At 44.8% G+C, this 21,393-nt stretch overlaps 1 protein-coding gene and 1 long non-coding RNA gene across 4 annotated transcripts in view; one reads left to right on the top strand and one right to left on the bottom strand.

Annotated features, from left to right (window-relative positions):
• The window catches only part of LOC122543967 (uncharacterized), a 29,709-nt gene extending 9,274 nt beyond the window's left edge, over positions 1-20,435 (bottom strand). For 2 of the 4 annotated variants that reach the window (XR_006310222.2, XR_015754598.1), the window contains exons 1-2: positions 20,279-20,434; positions 19,920-20,094 (exon numbers count right to left, since the gene is read on the bottom strand). This is a non-coding gene — a long non-coding RNA (uncharacterized LOC122543967). Of the gene's footprint in view, positions 1-18,335; positions 18,440-19,919; positions 20,095-20,278 lie in introns of all 4 variants that reach the window. The other 2 variants (XR_015754599.1, XR_015754597.1) reach the window with 2 other exon arrangements.
• The window catches only part of LOC122543966 (uncharacterized), a 199,269-nt gene that overhangs the window by 20,951 nt on the left and 156,925 nt on the right, over positions 1-21,393 (top strand).

Genomic DNA, 21,393 nt, shown 5'->3' with positions numbered 1-21,393 from the left:
GATATGAGCCAAAGGTAGGTATATGGAGTAAGGCCACAGACCAGCCATGATGTCATTCAATGGAAGAACAGCTGAAAGGCCTACTCCTGATTCTTTGTTCACTGAAAGCTGTACGCTTCAGTCTCTGTTACAAACCTCCTCACTTCAACTGTATCACTTGCTCTGGTAACTGCCTGAACCAGGCCCCTCACAAAGTTGGTGGAATATCAGACTTGGAGATCAGCTTTCAATCACAGAGCCACATCCTCAGTGTGACGTTCTATTTCCATTTCAGTGACGTGGCCTGACTCCAACACAGTCACAGCTCCATGTGCTGAAAACCTCATCCAATCCTTTGTAACCTCGAAACTGAATGACTCTAACACACTCCTGATCCACGTCCCACTTTCAATCTCCCTGTAATCTTCAGCTCACGCAACACTCCGCTGCCTGCATGCTCACTCACACTGACCTGAAAACCTCACCAGTTGAAACACAGCAACATTTTAAAATAATATCAGGTCCTTGTTTTCAAATCCCTCAATGATAGCGATTATTCCTATCTCTGTATTCTCTACCAGCCACACAATCCTTCAAGATATCTGCACTCATCCAATTCTGGTCTCTGGGACATGGTCAATTCATATCCCCAACAGTGGGCATTTTTTCAGTATATTTTTTTAAAAATCAAATTAACTAAATAATTAAAATAGAGATGTTGGATGTGATGATGTGTCATAACAGCGTTGTGTGGAATCTGGTGGACCTACTGTAGCTCATAGTGACTACATCCACAGAAAGTTGCTTGAGAAACTCTGGTTCAGATTGACAAGCTGGAGTCTGAGCTCTGAACACTGCTACACATCATAAAGGGGGGGGGGGGGAAGAGTTACCTGGACACTTTTTCAGAAGGCCCCTTAGATCGACTACCTCAAATTCAGTCAGTGGTCATGGACAGAAGGGTGTAACTGAGAGTGAGGCAGGTAGAGGGAACTAGAGGAAAAAACAATGACTGCAGATGCTGGAAACCAGATTCTGGATTAGTGGTGCTGGAAGAGCACAGCAGTTCAGGCAGCATCCAAGGAACAGCGAAATCGACGTTTCGGGCAAAGCCCGATGAAGGACTTTTGCCCGAAACGTTGATTTTGCTACTCCTTGGATGCTGTCTGAACTGCTGTGCTCTTCCAGCACCACTAATCCAGAATAGAGGGAACCAGAGGTTAGTGCTGAAGGAGCTTCCCTCCACCACCAAATCCAAGCCATCAGATGATTAGAGGAAGAATGCCTCATCTTCCACCTTGGCAACCTACTCACATGGCATCAACGTCAATTGCACCAGTTTCTTCATCTCCCTTCCTCCCAACTCATCCAAGATCCAACCTCCAACTCGGCACTGCCATCTTGAACAGTCCTACCTGTCCATCTTCCTTCCCACTTATCCGCTCCACCTTCTTTCCGACCTATCACCATCTTCTATCTCCATCTAGCTATCACCTTCCTAACTACCTTCCCCCCAGCCCATGCTCCAGCCCCACTCTTCTATTTATGTCCCAGCCCCCTTGCCCCCTCCCCACCACCATATTCCTGATGAATGGCTTATGACTGAAATGTCAACTCTCCTACTACTCAGATGCTGCCTGACTTGCCATGCTTTTCCAGCACCACACTTTTTGACTCCGATTCTCCAGTATCTGCAGTCCTCATGTTCTCCTCAGCTCTTCGGCTTGTCTAACAGGTTTGAGATTTTTGCTCCCTGTTTGGATGAGAGTGGGAGCTGTAGGGAAGATGAGCAAACTGACCATGGCACTGTGGTACAAGGAACCATTCAAAAGGGGGAGCAAAGAGAGCAGCAGCAGCAGAGTTTAAAGGAACCCGGAAAGCTACAGCTAAGGTGAGACAGTTGGTTTTAAAATTACTTACCGGTAGCAGGCAGCGGTGTTTTGTTTTCTCTTCACAGAAAGAGCGGGAGCAGCAGGGGGATGTGACGAAGACCAGAGGGGCAGCAGGGAAGGAAAGCAGTGAGTATAAATACTCACCCTTTGACGCCAACGGTCATTTTGAGTGCGAGCAGAGCAGAGTTTAAAGGAACCCGGAAAGCTACAGCTAAGGTGAGATAGTTTGTTTTAATATTACTTACCGGTAGCGGGCAGCGGTGTTTTGTTTTCTCTTCACAGAAAGAGCGGGAGCAGCAGGGGGAAGTGACGAAGACCAGAGGGGCAGCTGGGACCCGGAAGCAGGTATAGCGTAAGCTTACCTGGGTAGGTTTTTTCCCTATAAAAGCGTGCAGGAGAAGAACCCGAGGCGCTACAGAGGTAGTGCCTCCCACCCGCCCTCCTCCTCTAACCTAATAACAAGACCCGTTGTGGTAAGTAGGTAAGTGCTGCATTTTGCTTGTTCTATTCTTTAGACCCAGTTTTTTTTTTAAAAAAGGTTACTTTTAGAGGGATGGCAGTGAAGGCAGTGCAATGTTCCTCTTGCAACATGTTTGAGGTGAGGGATGCAATGGTCGTCCCTGCTGATTACACTTGCAGGAAGTGCACCCATCTCCAGCTCCTCCAAGACCGTGTTAGGGAACTGGAGCTGGAGTTGGATGAACTTCGGATCATTCTGGAGGCAGAGGGGGTCATAGATCAGAGTTATAGGGAAGTAGTAACTCCAAAGATGGCAGATAGATGGGTGACAGTGAGGGGGACTGGGAGGAAGCAGCCAGTGCAGGGACCCCCTGCGGCCGTTCCCCTCAAGAACAAGTATACCGTTTTGGATACTTGTGGGGGGGGGGGGGGGGACTTACCAGGGGTAAGTAACGGGGCTCAGGCCTCTGGCACGGAGCCTGTGCCCGTAGCTCAGAAGGAAAGGGTGGAGAAGAGCAGAGCAATAGTAATTGGGGACTCGATAGTTCGGGGCACAGATAGGCGGTTTTGTGAGGGCGAGAGAGACTCACGTTTGGTATGTTGCCTCCCAGGTGCAAGGGTACGTGATGTCTCTGATCGTGTTTTCCGGGTCCTTAAGGGGGAGGGGGAGCAGCCCGAAGTCGTGGTCCACATTGGCACCAATGACATAGGTAGGAGGAGGGCTGAGGATGTTAGGCAGGCTTTCAGGGAGCTAGGTTGGAAGCTCAGAGTTAGAACGAAGAGAGTTGTTGTCTCTGGCTTGTTACCCGTGCCACGTTATAGAGAGTCGAGGAATAGGGAGAGAGAACAGTTAAATGCGTGGCTACAGGGATGGTGCAGGAGGGAGGGATTCCGGTATTTGGATAACTGGGGTTCTTTCTGGGGAAGGTGGGACCTCTATAAACAGTATGGTCTACACCTGAACCTGAGGGGCACCAGTATCCTTGGCGGGAGGTTTGCTAGTGCTCTTGGGGGAGGTCTAAACTAACTCTGCAGGGGCATGGGAACCTATACTGTAGCTTTAGGGTGCAGGACCTGGAGTGTAGGGAGGTTAGAAACATGGCATCAATCTCAAAGGAGGGTGCCTGTAAACAGGAAAGTGGCTTGAAGTGTGTATACTTCAATGCAAGAAGTATACGAAATAAGGTAGGTGAACTTGCAGCGTGGGTTGGTACCTGGGACTTCGATGTTGTGGCTATTATGGAGACATGGGTAGAACAGGGACAGGATTGGCTGTTGCAGGTTCCAGGGTTTAAATGTTTTAGTAGGGTCAGAGGTGGGGGTAAAAGAGGGGGAGGTGTGGCATTGCTTGTCAAAGATCGTATTACAGCGGTGGAAAGGACGATGGATGAAGACTCGCCATCTGAGGTAGTTTGGGCTGAGGTTAGGAATAGGAAAGGTGAGGTCACCCTGTTAGGAGTTTTCTACAGGCCTCCTAATAGTCCTAGAAACGTAGAAGAAAGGATTGCGAGGATGATTCAGGAGAAGAGTGAAAGTAATAGGGTGGTTGTTATGGGGGCTTTAACTTTCCTGATATTGATTGGGAAAGCTATAGAAATCGTTCGTTAGATGGGTCGGTGTTTGTCCAATGTGTGCATGAGGGTTTCCTGACACAATATGTAGATAGGCCAACAAGAGGTGAGGCCATACTGGATTTGGTTCTGGGTAACGAACCAGGCCAGGTGTTAGAATTAGAGGTAGGTGAGCACTTTGGGGACAGTGACCACAATTCGGTGACTTTTACTCTAGTGATGGAGAGGGATAAGTGTGCATTGCAGGGCAAGAGTTATAGCTGGGGGCAGGGAAATCATGATGCGGTGAGGCATGACTTAGGATGCGTGGCTTGGAAAAGTAGGCTTCAAGGGAAGGGCGCAATTGATATGTGGAGCTTGTTCAAGGAGCAACTATTGAGTGTCCTTGATAAGTATGTACCTGTCAGGCAGGGAGGAAAGGGTCGTGTGAGGGAGCCGTGGTTTAATAAGGAATTGGAATCCCTTGTTAAAGGGAAGAGGGCGGCCTATGTAAAGATGAGGCGTGAAGGTTCAATTGGGGCGATTGAGAGTTATAAGGTAGCCAGGAAGGACCTGAAGAGAGAACTAAGAGCAGCAAGAAAGGGACATGAAAGGTCCTTAGTTGGTAGGATTGGGGAAAACCCTAAGGCTTTCTATAGATGTGTCAGGAATAAAAGAATGACTAGGGTAGGAATAGATCCAGTCAAGGATAGTAGTGGGAAGTTGCGTGTGGAGGCTGAAGAGATTGGCGAGACACTGAATGAATATTTTTCGTCAGTATTCACTCAGGAACAGGACATTGTTGCCGATGTGAATACTGAGTCACAATTAAGTAGAATGAATGGCTTTGAGGTATGTAGAGAAGAGGTGTTGGAAATTCTGGAAAATAGATAAGTCCCCTGGGCCTGATGGCATTTATCCTAGGATTCTCTGGGAAGCAAGGGAGGAGATTGCAGAGCCATTGGCCTTGATTTTTATGTCCTCGTTGTCTACAGGAGTAGTGCCAGAAGACTGGAGGCTAGCAAATGTGGTTCCTTTGTTCAAGAAGCGGAGTAGGGATAACCCTAGAAACTATAGGCCGGTGAGTCTCACTTCTGTTGTGGGCAAAGTCTTAGAGAGAATTGTAAGGGAAAGGATTTATGAACATCTGGATAGGAATAATGTGATCAAGGATAGTCAGCATGGTTTTGTGAAGGGCAGGTCATGCCTCACAAACCTTATTGAATTCTTTGAGAAGGTGACTAAGGAGGTGGACGAGGGTAAAGCGGTAGATGTGGTGTATATGGATTTTAGTAAGGCGTTTGATAAGGTTCCTCATGGTAGGCTACTTCAAAAAATACGGATGTATGGCATTGAGGGTGAGTTGGAGGTATGGATTAGGAATTGGCTGGCTGGAAGAAGACAGAGGGTAGTAGTTGATGGTAAAGGTTCATCTTGGAGTGCCGTTACTAGCGGTGTTCCGCAAGGATCTGTTTTGGGACCATTGCTGATTGTCATTTTTATAAATGACCTGGAGGAGGGGCTAGAAGGTTGGGTGAGCAAGTTTGCGGATGATACAAAAGTCGGAGGAGTTGTTGACAGTGAGGAAGGATGTGGCAGGTTACAGCGGGATATAGATAAGCTGCAGAGCTGGGCAGAAAGGTGGCAAATGGAATTCAATGTAGCTAAGTGTGAGGTGATTCACTTTGGTAAGAGTAACAAAAAGATGGGGTACTGGGCTAATGGTCGGATACTTGGTAGTGTGGATGAGCAGAGGGATCTTGGTGTCCATGTACACAGATCACTGAAAGTTGCCACCCAGGTAAATAGTGCTGTGAAGAAGGCATATGGCGTACTGGCTTTTATTGGTAGAGGAATTGAGTTCCGGAGTCCTGAGGTCATGTTGCAGTTGTATAAGACTCTGGTGTGACCGCATCTGCAGTATTGTGTGCAGATTTGGTCGCCATACTATAGGAAGGATGTGGAGGCACTGGAACGGGTGCAGAGGAGGTTTACCAGGATGTTGCCTGGTATGTGTGGTGTAAAATTCCAAGCAGTGGAATGTGGTGAAACGGTTAAAAAGTATGTCCCAATACATGTGTGAATCTAACCGGAATGGAGGTGTTGCTTAGTCCCGTGTGAATCTTCTTATCTGTATGTAACCAGAATGGAATGTGTTTTTTAGCCTTGCTCTGCTGTTCACATGAATGTTTAAAAGAGTATATCAGCTGGAAAAGTCTCCAGTTCGGTCAGTCTGCTCCGGGGTTACGTTTAACCGCCGAGCGTGGGTTGTTGGCAACCGCTCTACGAGAACTGACGGCTCCCAGTTTTGGTAACATGTAGAGTGAGTATAAGCCAGACCCGTTCTGGCGACGCTGCGGGGAATAAAATGCCCATATTCTAGCAGACTCACCTCTTGGTCGTTTGTTCTGTGTCAGACTACTCTCCTACGAACCTGACCTTGAGAATTTTTTAAAACATTTGGCGTAGTCGGCAGGATCAATCGCAATTGAGGAGAGATTTTGATACAGAACAATGTTTTGGAAAACGACTAAGAAACCAGAAGAACAAACTGTGGAGGTCCCGACCGTCCCGGGATGGCATGGATGTGGGCATGTACGTGGCAGTTTGTTTGAGAAAGGATCCCAGTCCTGCCGAAGAACCCCTTGCCTGGGGTACAGCGGAGGATGTGGGCATGTCCAAAAGGCTGAAGCGGAGTTAACAGAATTGAATGGGATTGAACTGAACTGAACTGAGTGGAACTGAAGTGAATCAAATTGAACGGAACAAAATGGAACTGAGCTAAATTGAATTGAAATGGACGGAACTGAATTGAACACAATTGAATTGAACTGAATTAAGCATAATGTAACACATGTATTGGGCCAAGCAGTGGAATGTGGTGTAAAATTATGTCCCAATACATGTGTGAATCATAATGTAACACATGTATTGGGCCAAGCAGTGGAATGTGGTGTAAAATTCCAAGCAGTGGAATGTGGTAAAACGGTTAAAAATTATGTCCCAATACATGTGTGAATCTAACCGGAATGGAGGTGTTGCTTAGTCCCGTGTGAATCTTCTTATCTGTATGTAACCAGAATGGAATGTGTTTTTTAGCCTTGCTCTGCTGTTCACATGAATGTTTAAAAGAGTATATCAGCTGGAAAAGTCTCCAGTTCGGTGAGTCTGCTCCGGGGTTACGTTTAACCGCCGAGCGTGGGTTGTTGGCAACCGCTCTACGAGAACTGACGGCTCCCAGTTTTGGTAACATGTAGAGTGAGTATAAGCCAGACCCGTTCTGGCGACGCTGCGGGGAATAAAATGCCCATATTCTAGCAGACTCGCCTCTTGGTCGTTTGTTCTGTGTCAGACTACTCTCCTACGAACCTGACCTTGAGAATTTTTTAAAACAGTATGGTAGGAAGATTGTATGAGGAAAGGCTGAGGCATTTGGGTTTTGTTTTCATTGGAGAAAAGAAGGTTTAGGGGTGACTTGATAGAGGTGTACAAGATGATTAGGGGTTTAGATAGGGTTGACCGTGAGAACCTTTTTCCACGTATGGAGTCAGCTATTACGAGGGGGCATAGCTTTAAATTAAGGGGTGGTAGGTATAGGACAGATGTTAGGGGTAGGTTCTTTACTCAGCGAGTCGTGAGTTCATAGAATGCCTTGCCAGTAGCAGTGGTGGACTCTCCCTCTTTATGGACATTTAAGCGGGCATTGGATAGGCATATGGAGGATAGTGGGCTAGTGTAGGTTAGGTGGGCTTGGATTGGCGCAACATCGAGGGCCAAAGGGCCTGTACTGCGCTGTACTCTTTTATGTTCTATGTAAATGTAGGTGTAATTGGGGATAGCGTACTCAAGGAAATAGAGACTACTGAAAGTCCCAAAGGATATGTTGCTTGCCTGGTTCCTGGCTTCAGGATATTTATCTGGACTGCAGAAGAATGATCCAGTTGTTGATGTAGACTGGAAGAGGAAAGAAGTTTTGCTGAAGGACTATGAACAGCTCGATGATAAATTAAAAAGCAGAATCAAAAAGGTAATAATCTTTGGATTACTACCGGAGGCATAAACAAAATGGCATGGGGTCAGCGAGATTAAAGTAATGAAATGCATGGCTGAAAGGTTGGTGTTGGAACAACAGATTTGAATTCATTGGACGTTGGCAACAGTACTGGGGAAGGGTGGAAATGTTCGGATGGGCCAGGCTCTGCCTGAATGATACTTGGACCCAAGTCCTGGAGAATGACATAACTAGGGCCTGTAGATCGGACTTTAAACTAACCTTTGGTGGGGGTTTCTGCATGGAAAATTATGGAAGAAGTTAAAATGGGGGAGGCTTCAGCACAGGTTAAAGTTTCCACAATCAGCAAAGGACAGAAAGTTTGGCAAGGATCAGGAATTTAACTTTAGGCACAGCAGAAATTAGGAGGACAATTATGAGAAGAGTTGTCGTCACAGTAGATCAGAGGGTGTTGTACCTAAATACATGCAGTATACGAAACATGGTAAATGAGCTTAAAGCAAAGATTGAAATTGACATGTCCAATGTTGTAGGTATCACAGAGACGTGGCTGCAAATATATGAGGGCTAGGATCTAAATATCCAAGGATACATGTCCTATTAAAAGACAGGCAGATGGTGCAGAGATGCTTTGTTAGTAAGAAAATTAAATTGACAGCAAGAAGTGACATAGAGTTGGTGGTGTAGAATCCAAGTGGTAGAGACAAGGAAACACAAAGGGAAAAAGACCCTGATGTGTACAAACTTCTTAGCAGCCGTTGATAAGAAAATAAATCAGTACATAGTAAAGGCATGCAAGAATGGCATTATTGCAATAATAATGGGGCACTTCAGGGAAATCAGCTAAGCAGTGGTTCTCACGAAAAATAATTTGTGGAATGTCTGCGAGATTTCCTTTGGAGCAGCTTGTGGAAGAGCCCATGAGGGAACAGGCAGTGCTGGATTTTATGATGTGGAATGATTAGGGAGCTGAAGTTGATATAGGGAATGCTGGATGACTAAAGAAATTGAGGTTTTGGTTAAGAAAAAGAAGGAAGCATATGTCAGGTATAGACAGGATAGATCGACTGAAACCTTAGAAGAGTATAAAGGAAATAGGATTATACTTAAGAGGGAAATCAGGAGGGCAAAACGGGGACATGAAATAACTTTGGCAAATAGAATTAAGGAAAATCCAAAGGGTTTTTACAAATATATTAAGGACAAAAGAGTAACTAGCGAGAGACTAGGGCCCCTCAAAGATCAGCAAGGTGGCCTTTGTGTGGAGCTGCAGAAAATGGGGGAGATACTAAATGAATATTTTGCATCAGTATTTACTGTGGAAAAGGATATGGAAGATATAGACTGTAGGGAAATAGATGGTGACATCTTGCAAAATGTCCAGATTAGAGAGGAGGAAGTGCAGGATATCTTCAAAAGGTTAAAGGTGGATAAATCCCGAGGACCTGATCAGGTGTACCCGACAACTCTGAGGGAAGCTAGAGAAGTGATTGCTGGGCCCCTTGCTGAGATATTTGTATCATCGATAGTCATAGGTGAGGTGCCGGAAGACTGGAGGTTGGCAAACGTGGTGCCACTATTTAAGAAGGGCGGTAAAGACAAGACAGGGAATTATAGACCGGTGAGCCTGACCTCAGTGGTGGGCAAGTTGTAGGAGGGAATCCTGAGGGACAAGATGTACATGTATTTGGAAAGACAAGGACTGATTAGGGATAGTCAACATAGCTTTGTGCGTGGAAAATCATATCTCACAAACTTGATTGAGTTTTTTGAAGTAACAAAGAAGATTGATGAGGGCAGAGCAGTAGATGTGATCTATATGGACTTCAGTAAGGCGTACGACAAGGTTCCCCTTGGGAGACTGATTAGCAAGGTTAGATCTCATGGAATACAGGGAGAACTAGCCATTTCGATACAGAACTGGCTCAAAGATAGAAGACAGAGGGTGGTGGTCGAGGGTTGTTTTTCAGACTGGAGATCTGTGACCAGTGGAGTGCCACAAGGATCGGTGCTGGGCCCTCTACTTTTTGTCATTTACATAAATGATTTGGATGCGAGAATAAGACGTACAGTTAGTAAGTTTGCAGATTACACCAAAATTGGAGGTGTAGTGGACAGTGAAGAGGGTTACCTCAGATTACAAAAGGATATAGGCCAATGGGCTGAGAAGTGGCAGATGGAGTTTAATTCAGATAAATGCAAGGTGCTGCATTTTGGGAAAGCAAATCTTAGCAGGACTTATACACGTAATGGTAAGGTCCTAGGGAGTGTCGTTGAACAAAGAGACCTTGGAGTGCAGGTTCATAGCTCCTTGAAAGTGGAGTCGCAGGTAGATAGGATAGTGAAGATGACGTTTGGTGTGCTTTCCTTTACTGGTCAGAGTATTGAGTACAGGAGTTGGGAGGTCATGTTGCGGCTCTACAGGACATTGGTTAGGCCACTGTTGGAATATTGCATGCAATTCTGGTCTCCTTCCTATCAGAAAGATGCTGTGAAACTTGAAAGGATTCAGAAAAGATTTACAAGGATGTTGCCAGGGTTGGAGGATCTGAGCTACAGGGTGAGGCTGAACAGGCTGGGGCTGTTTTCCCTGGAGCGTCGAAGGCTGAGGGGTGACCTTATAAGAGGTTTACAAAATTATGAGGGGATAAATAGACAAAGTCTTTTCCCTGGGGTCAGGGAGTCCAGAACTAGAGGGCATAGGTTTAGGGTGAGAGGGGAAAGATATAAAAGAGACCTATGGGGCAACTTTATCACACAGAGGGTGGTACATGTATGGAATGAGCTGCCAGAGGATGTGGTGGAGGCTGGTACAATTGCAACATTTAAGAGGCATTTGGATGGATATATGAATAGGAAGGGTGTGCAGGGTTATGGGCCGGGTGCTGGCAGGTGGGACTAGATTGGGTTGGGATATCAGGTCAGCATGGACAGGTTGTACTGAAGGGTCTGTTTCCATGCTGTAAGTCTCTATGACTCTATGAACACTTGGGATGCAGCAACCACAACATAATAGAGTTCATTCTGCAGTTTGAGAGGGAGAAGATTGATGTAACAGGATTATGATTGAGTAAAAATAAGAACAAATACCTATGGGTGGAGCCAACCAGAGTTGGTTGGAAGGGGGAACCTAGCAGGGAAGACAGTGGAGCAGCAATGACAGAGTTTCTGGGGTAATTCAGGAGACACTGCAGAAATTCATCCCTAGGAGAAGAAATATACTCAGGAGAGGATGAGACAATCATAGCTGACAAGAGAAGTCAGGGAGAGCTTAAAAGCAAAAGAAAAAGCATAGCATATGGTGAAGATTAGTGGAAGCCAGAAGATTGGGAAGCCTTTAAAAATCAGCAGAGGACAACTTAAAAACAACAAAAAGAGGGGAAAAGATGAAATATGAGAGTAAGTTCACTACCACTATAAAAGGCGACTGCAGGAGATTTTCTTGGATATGTAAAAGGTCACAAAGAGGCAAGAATGGTCATTGGCCTACTGGAAAATGAGGCTGGAGAAGTAGTAATGGGGAACAAAAGGAATGGCAGAGGTATTTTCCATCAGTTTTACAGGGGAAGACACCAGAATTTTAAGACAGACGTGGGTTAAAGAGTGCTGTGGTCATCAGTAAGGTGAAAGGGCTGGGAAGCTGAAGGTGGCTAAATCATCAAGACCAGATAGACTATACCCTAGATAGCTGAAGGAGATTGTGGAGGTGTTGGTGGTGATCCTTCAGACATCACTAGAATCAGTGGGATCCCAGATCACTGGAAAATAGCTAATGCAACATCCCTGTTTAGGAAAAGAGGGGGACATGGACAGCAACTATAGGCCAGGTAGCCTGATCTCAGTTGTTGGTAAAATTTTGGAGTCCCCTATTAAGGATAATACTGCAGAGTACCTGGAAGTGCACGGTCAAATAGGGCAGAGTCTGCACGGCTTCATCAAGGGGTGATCATGCCTGTGGTAACAAATAAGTTAGACAAAGTGGACATCGTCTGTTTGGATTTCTGGAAGACCTGTGGTAAGATACTGCACAGCAGGCTGCTTAATAAGATAACAGTATGGTTTTAGTGGAAACAAAGAATATTGGCTGCCTGGGAGAGTCAAGATAGAGGGGTCTTTTACAGAACGGCAGCCAGTGAAGCGTGACCTTCCACAGGGGCCAGTGATGGGAAGTTTAACTATTCTCATTATGCTTTACCGAACTTTAAAAAACCTGAGGGCAATGATTTGGACAGGTTGCGAGACTGGACAAAGAAGTAGAAGATGGAATACAATGTTGGATTGTGCAGTTTGAGAGAAAGAATAAAGGCGTAGATTACTTTTTGAACAGGGAGAAAGGCTTCAGAAATTTGAAGGGCAGAGGACTTTGGCAGTCCTAGTTCAGGGGTTCTCTGAAGGTTAACATGCAGGTTCACTTGGCAGATCAGAACCAAATCAGGGGCAGCACGGTGGCTCATTGGTTAGCACTGCTACCTTACAGCACCACGGACCCAGGTTCAATTCCAGCCTCAGGTTGCTGTCTGTGTGGAGTTTGCACATTAGAACGTAGAAAAATACAGCGCAGTACAGGCCCTTTGGCCCTCAATGTTGCGCCGATCCAAGCCCACCTAACCTACACTAGCCCACTATCCCCCATATGCCTATCCAATGCCCGTTTAAATGCCCATAAAGAGGGAGAGTCCACCACTGCTACTGGCAGGGCATTCCATGAACTCACGACTCGCTGAGTAAAGAATATACCCATAACATCTGTCCTATACCTACCACCCCTTAATTTAAAGCTATGCGCCCTCGTAATAGCTGACTCCATACGTGGAAAACGATTCTCATGGTCAACCCTATCTAAACCCCTTATCATCTTGTACACCTCTATCAAGTCACTCCTAAACCTTCTTTTCTCCAATGAAAACAGCCCCAAGTGACTCAGCCTTTCCTCATACGATCTTCTACCATACCAGGCAACATCCTGGTAAAACTCCTCTGCACCTGTTCCAGTGCCTCCACATCCTTCCTATAGTATGCCAACCAAAACTGCACACAATACTCCAGATGCAGCCGCACCAGAGTCTTATACAACTGCAACATGACCTCAGGGCTCCGGAACTCAATTCCTCTACCAATAAAAGCCAGTACGCCATATGCCTTCTTCACAGCACTATTTACCTGGGTGGCAACTTTCAGAGATCTGTGTACATGGACACCAAGATCCCTCTGCTCATCCACACTACCAAGTATCCGACCATTAGTCCAGTACCCCATCTTTTTGTTACTCTTACCAAAGTGAATCAACTCACACTTACCTACATTGAACTCCATTTGCCACCTTTCTGCCCAGCTCTGCAGCTTATCTATATCCCGCTGTAACCTGACACATCCTTCCTCACTGTCAACAACTCCTCCGCAAACTTGCTCACCCAACCTTCTAGCCCCTCCTCCAGGTCATTTATAAAAATGACAAACAGCAATAGTCCCAAAACAGATCCTTGCGGAACACCGCTAGTAACGGCACTCCAAGATGAACCTTTACCATCAACTACTACCCTCTGTCTTCTTCCAGCCAGCCAATTCCTAATCCAAACCTCCAACTCACCCTCAATGCCATACCTCCATATTTATTGCAGTAGCCTACCATGGGGAACCTTATCAAACGCCTTACTAAAATCCATATACACCACATCTACCACTTTACCCTTGTCTACCTCCTTAGTCACCTTCTCAAGGAATTCAATAAGGTTTGTGAGGCAAGACCTGCCCTTCACAAAACCATGCTGACTATCCTTGATCCTATCCAGACGTTCATAAATCCTATCCCTAAGACTTTGCCCACAACAGAAGTGAGACTCACTGGCCTATAGTTACTAGGGTTATCCCTACTCTCCTTGAACAAGGGAACCACATTTGCTGTCCTCCAGTCTTCTGGCACTATTCCTGTAGACAACGAGGACATAAAAATCAAGGCCAATGGCTCTGCAATCTCCTCCCTTGCTTCCCAGAGAATCCTAGGATAAATGCCATCAGGCCCAGGGGACTTATCTATTTTCACCCTTTCCAGAATTTCCAACACCTCTTCCCTACATACCTCAAAGCCGTCCATTCTAATTAATTGTGACTCAGTATTCACATCAGCAACAATGTCCTGTTCCTGAGTGAATACTGACGAAAAGTATTCAGTGTCTCCCCAATCTCTTCAGCCTCCACACGCAACTTTCCACTACTATCCTTGACTGGACCTATTCCTACCCTAGTCATTCTTTTATTCCTGACATACTTATAGAAAGCCTTAGGATTTTCCCTAAGGAAACTAAGGACCTTTCATGTCCCCTCCTTGTTGCTCTTAGTTCTCTCTTCAGATCCTTCCTGGCTACCTTATAACTCTCAATCGCCCCAATTGAACCTTCACGCTTCATCTTTACATAGGCCACCCTCTTCCCTTTAACAAGGGATTCCAATTGTGTCTGCATGGGTTTCCTCTAGGTGCTCTGGTTTCCTCCCAAAGTCCAAAGCTGTGAAGGCCACGTGAATTGGCTGTGCTAAACTGCCCATAGTGTTAGGGGCATTAGTAAGGAGGAAATGGGTCTGGGTGGGTTACTCTTCGGAGGGTCTGTGTGGACTGGTTGGGCCGAAGGGCTTGTTACCACACTGTAGGGGAATCTAATCAAATGCCATTTTAACATTTATTTCAAGGAGACTATAATACAGGAGCAGTGATGTACTGCTGAGGCTGTGTCAGCTCTGGTGAGACTGCATTTGGAATATTGTGAGGAGCTTTAGGCTCTGCATCGATGGAAGGATATGTTGGCATTGGAGGGAGTCCATAGTAGGTTCACAAAAATGATCCCAGGATGAAGGGCTTGTCATTAAAACAACGGTGAGGAATCTTGGTCTGTATTTGTCTGAGTTTAGAAATATGAGCGACTGTAGGAAGGATAGAAAGGGAGGCAAAGAGAAGGAGGAGTGATGCTTGTGATTAAGGAAAACATTACTGTTCTAACTAAAATCTGATAGCATTTCTAAAAAGTCGTCCAGTGAACATATATGGGTTGATATCAGAAAGGAATGATCACTTGGATGGAATTGGGAAACCGAGGACATACGTAAGAAAAATACGGTTGTAACTGTGGGTAATTCAACTTTACAAATATTGATTGGGACTACCAACATGTCAAAGGCTTGAATGGAGGAGAATTTATTAAATATTCCAAGAAAATTTATTAATCAACATGTAAATGCTCCTATTAGAGAAGGAGCAAAACTTGACCTTCTCTTGAATAATAAGGCTGGGCAAGTGTCTGAAGTGATAGTTGGGGAACATTTCAGGTCTAGTCATTATAAATCTATCAACTGTAAACAGTTTTGGAAAAAGTGAAGCCTTCCATAAAAGTTCAAGTTTTTAACTAGAGCAAGACAAATTTTAATGGTGAGAAACAAGAATTTTAAAAGTTAATTGGCATAGATTGTTCACAGGTAAACAGACCTCTAATAAATGGGAGGCTTTCAGAAGTTTTATAACAAGAATTTGAAGCTTTCATAAGACCATGAGACATAGCAGCATACATTAGGCCATTCGGCCCATTGAGTCTGCTCTGCCATTCAATCATGGCTGATACATTTTTCAACTCCATGCTCCCATTTGATTTCCTTGACAATCAAGAACTTATCTATCTCTGTTTTAAATATACTCAATGACCTCATCTCCACAGCATTCTGTGGCAATGAATTTCAGAGATGCACTGCTTCCTGGCTAAAGAAGTTTCTACTTATCTCCGTTCAAAAGGGTCTACCCTTTGCACTAGGGCTGTCCCTTTGGGTCCTAGTCTCTCCTGCCAAAGAAAACATCTTCCCAAGATCTACTCCATCCAGGCTGTTCAGTATTCTCTAAGTTTAAATTCGATCCCCCGTCATCTTTCTTAACTCCATCAAACCTAGCCATGGAGTCTGCAACTATCCCTTATGCGTTAAACCTTTTATTCCTGGGATCATGCCTTGAACCTCCTCTAGATCTGCTCCAGGATCAAGTCCTTCCTCAAGTATGGGGCCTAAAATTGCTCACAATATTCTAAATGTAACCTGACCAGACCATTATAAAGCCTCAGAAGTACATCCCTGCTTTTATACTCCTTTCCTGTCAAGACAAGTGACAACATTGTATCTGCCTTCCTAACCATCAACTCAGCCTGCAAGTTTACCTTGAGAGAAACATGGACTAGGATTCCCAAGTTCTTTGGTACTTCAGATTTCCAAATCTGAATTCGTGGGTGGCACGGTGGCACAGTGGTTAGCACTGCTGCCTCACAGCGCCAGAGACCCGGGTTCAATTCCCGCCTCAGGCGACTGACTGTGTGGAGTTTGCACATTCTCCCCGTGTCTGCGTGGGTTTCCTCCGGGTGCTCCGGTTTCCTCCCACAGTCCAAAGATGTGCAGGTCAGGTGAATTGGCCATGCTAAATTGCCCGTAGTGTTAGGTAAGGGGTAAATGTAGGGGTATGGGTGGGTTGCGCTTCGGCGGTGCGGTGTGGACTTGTTGGGCCGAAGGGCCTGTTTCCACACTGTAAGTAATCTAATCTAATCTAATTCTTACGATTTTTAGCCTCGATTATTACAACCAAAGTGCATGACCAGTTGCAGCGAAAGGTAAGGCTGCTATGATTAGAGAAAAATGGATGAATAAAGATAGTGAAGCGCTAATGAAGAATGAAAAGAATCATTTTAGATAAAGACAGCTGGGTTCAAATGAATTTCTTGTCAGGGCTTTCTTAAAATGGAGATCAGGAAGACAAAGGAGGGAGGAGAAAGTGAGGACTGCAGATGCTGGAGATCAGAGCTGAAAATATGTTGCTGGAAAAGCGCAGCAGGTCAGGCAGCATCCAAGGAACAGGAGAATCGACGTTTCGGGCATAAGCCCTTCTTCCTGAAGAAGGGCTTATGCCCGAAACGTCGATTCTCCTGTTCCTTGGATGCTGCCTGACCTGCTGCGCTTTTCCAGCAACACATTTTCAAGACAAAGAGGGAGATCAGGAAGACAAAGAGTGATGTAAAATAACCTAATCTGTCAAGGCTAAGAATAATCCAAAGAGATTCTACACACATATAAAGAAGAGAGCAGCTGGCCACCTTAAGGATCAAGGAGGTTATCTTTGCAATTGAAACTCAGTAAATGGGGGAGATATTACATGAATATTTTCTGTCATCTTTTCCTGTGGAGAAAGCAAGCCCAAATGTTCACTGTCCATTTATGAAGCTGGGCAGTTCCTGTTGCCAAACTATTTGAACCAAGGACGAACGAAACAAAGATGAGGTAATATTTTTAGTGGCTGGATTGACTTTCTTCTGTGTGGCTTCATGCTACATTTAGAGTTGTTGTGTTCCCAGGATGGAGAGTTTGATTTACAAGGAGAGAGTGGACAGGCTGGCACTTCTTTCACTGGAGCGTTGGAGGATGAGGGGCGGCTTGATAGAGGTTTATAAACTAATGAGGGGCATAGATAAGGTGCATAACAAAGGTCTTTTCCCTCGATAGGGGAATCCAAAACTAAAGGGAATATTAAGGTGAGAGAAGAAGGATTATATAACAATTGATATATCTGTGGTGCCTGATGAAGTGTACCCCAGGGCATTGTGGAAAGTAAGGGAGGAAATTGCAATGCCTTTTGCAGAAACATTTGTGTCATCTATAAATTCGGGTGAGGTTCCCAATGACTGGACAGTGATTAATGTTCTCCCTTTGTCAAAGAAGGAATGCAGGGAGAAGCCTGGGAACTGTAGACCTAGGAGTCTGATTTTGGTTGTGGGCAAGTTGTTGGAGGAGATTGTGAAAGATAGCATTTAGAGAGGCAAGGAATGATTTGGGATTGTCAGCATGGTTTTGTGAGTAGACAAGAAGATTGAATGAGGCCAGAACAGCAGACATTGTTTAATTGAACTTTAGAAAAATCTTTGACAAGGTTCCGTATCATAGACTAATTAGTAAAGTTAGGTCACATGGGATTCAGTGTGAGCTTGCCAGTTGGATGTAAAATTTGCTTAAGAACACAAGACTGGATGTGGTGGTGGAGGGTTGTGTTTTGGACTGGAACCCAGTGACCAGCGGTCTTCCACTGGGATCGGTGTGGAGTCTGATTTTTTTTGTTGTTTATATAAATGATTTAGATTAGATTATAGAAGGCATGGTTAGTCAATTTGCAGATGACACCAAAATTGGTGGTATAATGGATAGTGAAGGTTATTTACAATTACAAAGAGATACTGATCAATTGGGTCTTTGGGCAGAGGAGAGTCAGGTGGACTTTCATTTGCCCAGTGGAAGTTTCTCCATTTTGGTAACAAAACAATAAAAGTACAGCCTTGGATAGTGCTGTAGAACAAAGACACTTAGGGATTCCATGACTTGTACTTAGAAGTTGATGTCACAAGTAGACAGGGTGGTTAAGGTGGCTTTTAATATGCTTACCCTCATTGCTCAGACCTTTTCTGTTGGAGTTGGGAAATCATGCTGAGGTTGTCCAGAATGATGCTGAGGCTTCTTCTGGAATACCATTTCCAGTTTTCATCGCCCTGTTATAGGGAGAATCTTGTTAAGCTAGAGAGAGTTCAGAAGAGATTTGCCAGGATGTTTCTGGGAAAGGAAGGATTGAGTTATAAGGAGAGGCTGGATATGCGGGGACTTCTTTCACAGGAGGGTAGGAGGTTGAGGTTAACCTGAAAGAGGTTTATAAAATCCTAAGGAGTATAGATAAGATCAATTGCAAGTGTCCTTTTCCAAGGGTGTGGATTTCAAGACTAGGGGGCATATTTTTAACGATGAGAGGAGAAAGGCTCAAAAAAAGACATGAGGAGCAACCTTTTATTTTCCCCAAGACAGAGTGTTTCATATATGGAATGAACCTCCAGAGAAAGTGGTGTATGTGGGTACAGTCACAACCTTTAAAAGACATTTGGATTAGTACATGAATAGGAACAGTTTAGCAAGATAGGGGCCAAGTGTAATTTGAACTACTTTAGGTTTGGAACATGGTTGGCATGGACTGGTTGGACTGTGGGGTGTGTTTCCATGCTGACTCAATTACTCTATGTGATTGAGATTAACAGAATATAAGACGCCTAGTTAGAGTCAACGTGGAGAAGATGTTTAAACTAGTATGAGATACTAGAAACCAAGGGCACAGCATCAGTGATGACCCTTCAGAACTGGAACAGTTTCTATGGATTAGAGCATAGCTAATGTAACCCTACTATTTAAAAAAGGAGGCAGAGAGAAAACATGGAATGATAGACCGGTTAGCCTCACACTGGAAAACACTGACAGGATTGAACAGACTCAGTCAGCATGGATTTACGAAAGGGAAATGAGACCTGGTTCCCATGTACACAAGTTGCTCAAAGTATGTATGCAGGTGCAGTAGGAAGTGAAGGATGTAAATAGTATGCTGGCCTTTGTAGCGAGAGGTTTTGAGTACAAGAGCAGAGATGTCTTGCTTAAATTGTACCGGATGTTGGTGAGACCACACTTGGAGTGTTGTGTGCAGGTTTGGAATACTTATCTGATGAAGAATGTTCTGGTTCTGGTTCTGAAGACTACACAGCAAAGGCTTAACAGAGTGATTCCTGGGTTGGCAGGAGTGACGTATGAGGACAGAATGTACTGGCTCGGATGAAATTCACTTGAGTTCACAAGAATGAAGTAAGGTCTCACAGAAACGAATACAGGACTAACAAGGTAAATGCAGGAAGGATGCTATCATATAGTTGGGGGGGGGGGGGGGGAGAGAATTTGCTGCCACAGAAAGCAGTTAAGGCCAAAATATTGAATGTTTCCAAGATATATATAGTTCGGAGGGCTAAAGGGATAAAAAGGTATGGGTCTAAAGTTGTAGCGGGTTACTGAGTAGTACGATCAGCCATGATCATACTGAATAACAGAGCAGGATTGAACACCACAACAACCTACTCCCGTTCCTATCTTCTACGTTTCTATTCTGTTAAGGGTAGCAAATTAAAACAAAATGATTGTAACTGACCCAGATATCAGCATTACCTTTCACTACTGGATAAAAATCCTGTAACTCCGCAGTGACCATCAATTTGGGGGCGGCTTCACCACACGGCCTGTAGCAGGTCAAGAAGGTCAACAAGAGGCAGCGTGATTTTGGAAGCTTCTTGTCTGGCTGCCGTCTCTCGCTTTCGATTCAGTTCTCAAATTGTTGAATGTTCTGACAAAAGCGACATAGTATATAGGAAAGAAGAAAACATCTTTATAGGTTTGCTGAAACTAAACCGAGAATCGCGACCGTTGACCGGGACATGTATCTGGGAAGGAGCCTGCGGCTTAAATCGCGACCCCGGAAACGCCATGTTTGGGGCTAGAGCCCTCCATTGATCAACCATGAAACCTACAATCAGGGATGTAGCTCCATGCACTGCCCGCCCCTTTAAACTTCACACACCGCCTATCGATAGGATACAGCAACGTTTCTTTCCAGCCATCACTCGCCAAACGCATTCTCACAGTACGTGAGCTGTGACCATGCTCTAACACCGTTACGCTGTTTCGTAACGTTGAACGGAGAGCAAGGGGCGGGCCTGGAGGACCACGCTGCAGCCGCTGGTCCTCCAACCATTCAGTGAGACTGAGCGGCGGTTGGGTGCCCTGACCATTCAGAGAATGTAGTCAAGATTAGAGTGGTGCTGGAAAAGCACGGCCGGTCAGGCAGCATCCAAGAAGCAGGAAAATCGACGTTTCGGGCAAAAGCCCATCATCAGGATTTCAGGAGCTTTCCTGCTCCTCGGATGCTGCCTGACCGGCTGTGCTTTTCCAGCACCATCTAATCTTGACTCATCTGCAGTACTCACTTTCGCCCATTCCGAGGATGTTCTCAGGGTGAACTAGCTTATCCGGAACGTCCACACCTCAAGCGTCAACCAAACGTCTCTGTAAACCTTCCTCCAGTTCAAAAGACAACTTTTAATGACGACTCTATATTCTTTCAAGCAGCCAATTTATGATCAATGTTGTTACTCTCCCTTTTATTCCTTCAGAACTCGGTTGCGCTCACAGGGCTCTTACAGAACTTTTACCAAATACTTTTTGCCAATCTACGTTCATGCTATCGTTTGTATTATCATCATCAACATTCCTCACCTCATCAAAAAGCTTCTAGAGACAGTTCACCACAATTTTCTGTGAACAATTCCGTTTTAGCTTTCCTGAATGATACCCACATTTCTTCAAGTGGCACTTCTGGTACGACGTTTCTAAAATGTTTCATCGCACCCAGGTTGAAATGACTGTCCTGTCAGTTCCCAATTAATTGACAAAAGGTTTCACATGGCAAAATAAAAAAGTGTAGCAATAGAGATGTTGAGACAAAGAAATGTGTTGGAATGAGTTGTGGTTTGGACATTAGTTATTGTGAATACAAAGTAAAGATGATCAGGTTCTGATGACATTGACCTCTATCACATTTTCAGAAACTACAGACTTGCTGACTATTTCCAGCATTTTTGTTTTT

The sequence above is a fragment of the Chiloscyllium plagiosum genome, unplaced genomic scaffold (genome assembly GCF_037043375.1).
Source record: "Chiloscyllium plagiosum isolate Xiang-an unplaced genomic scaffold, Cpla_swu_hap1 HiC_scaffold_46, whole genome shotgun sequence".
NCBI classification, from domain to species: Eukaryota; Metazoa; Chordata; class Chondrichthyes; order Orectolobiformes; family Hemiscylliidae; genus Chiloscyllium; species Chiloscyllium plagiosum.
Note: the sequence above shows the minus strand (reverse complement) of the source record. Positions and strands in the feature narration are given on the sequence as shown.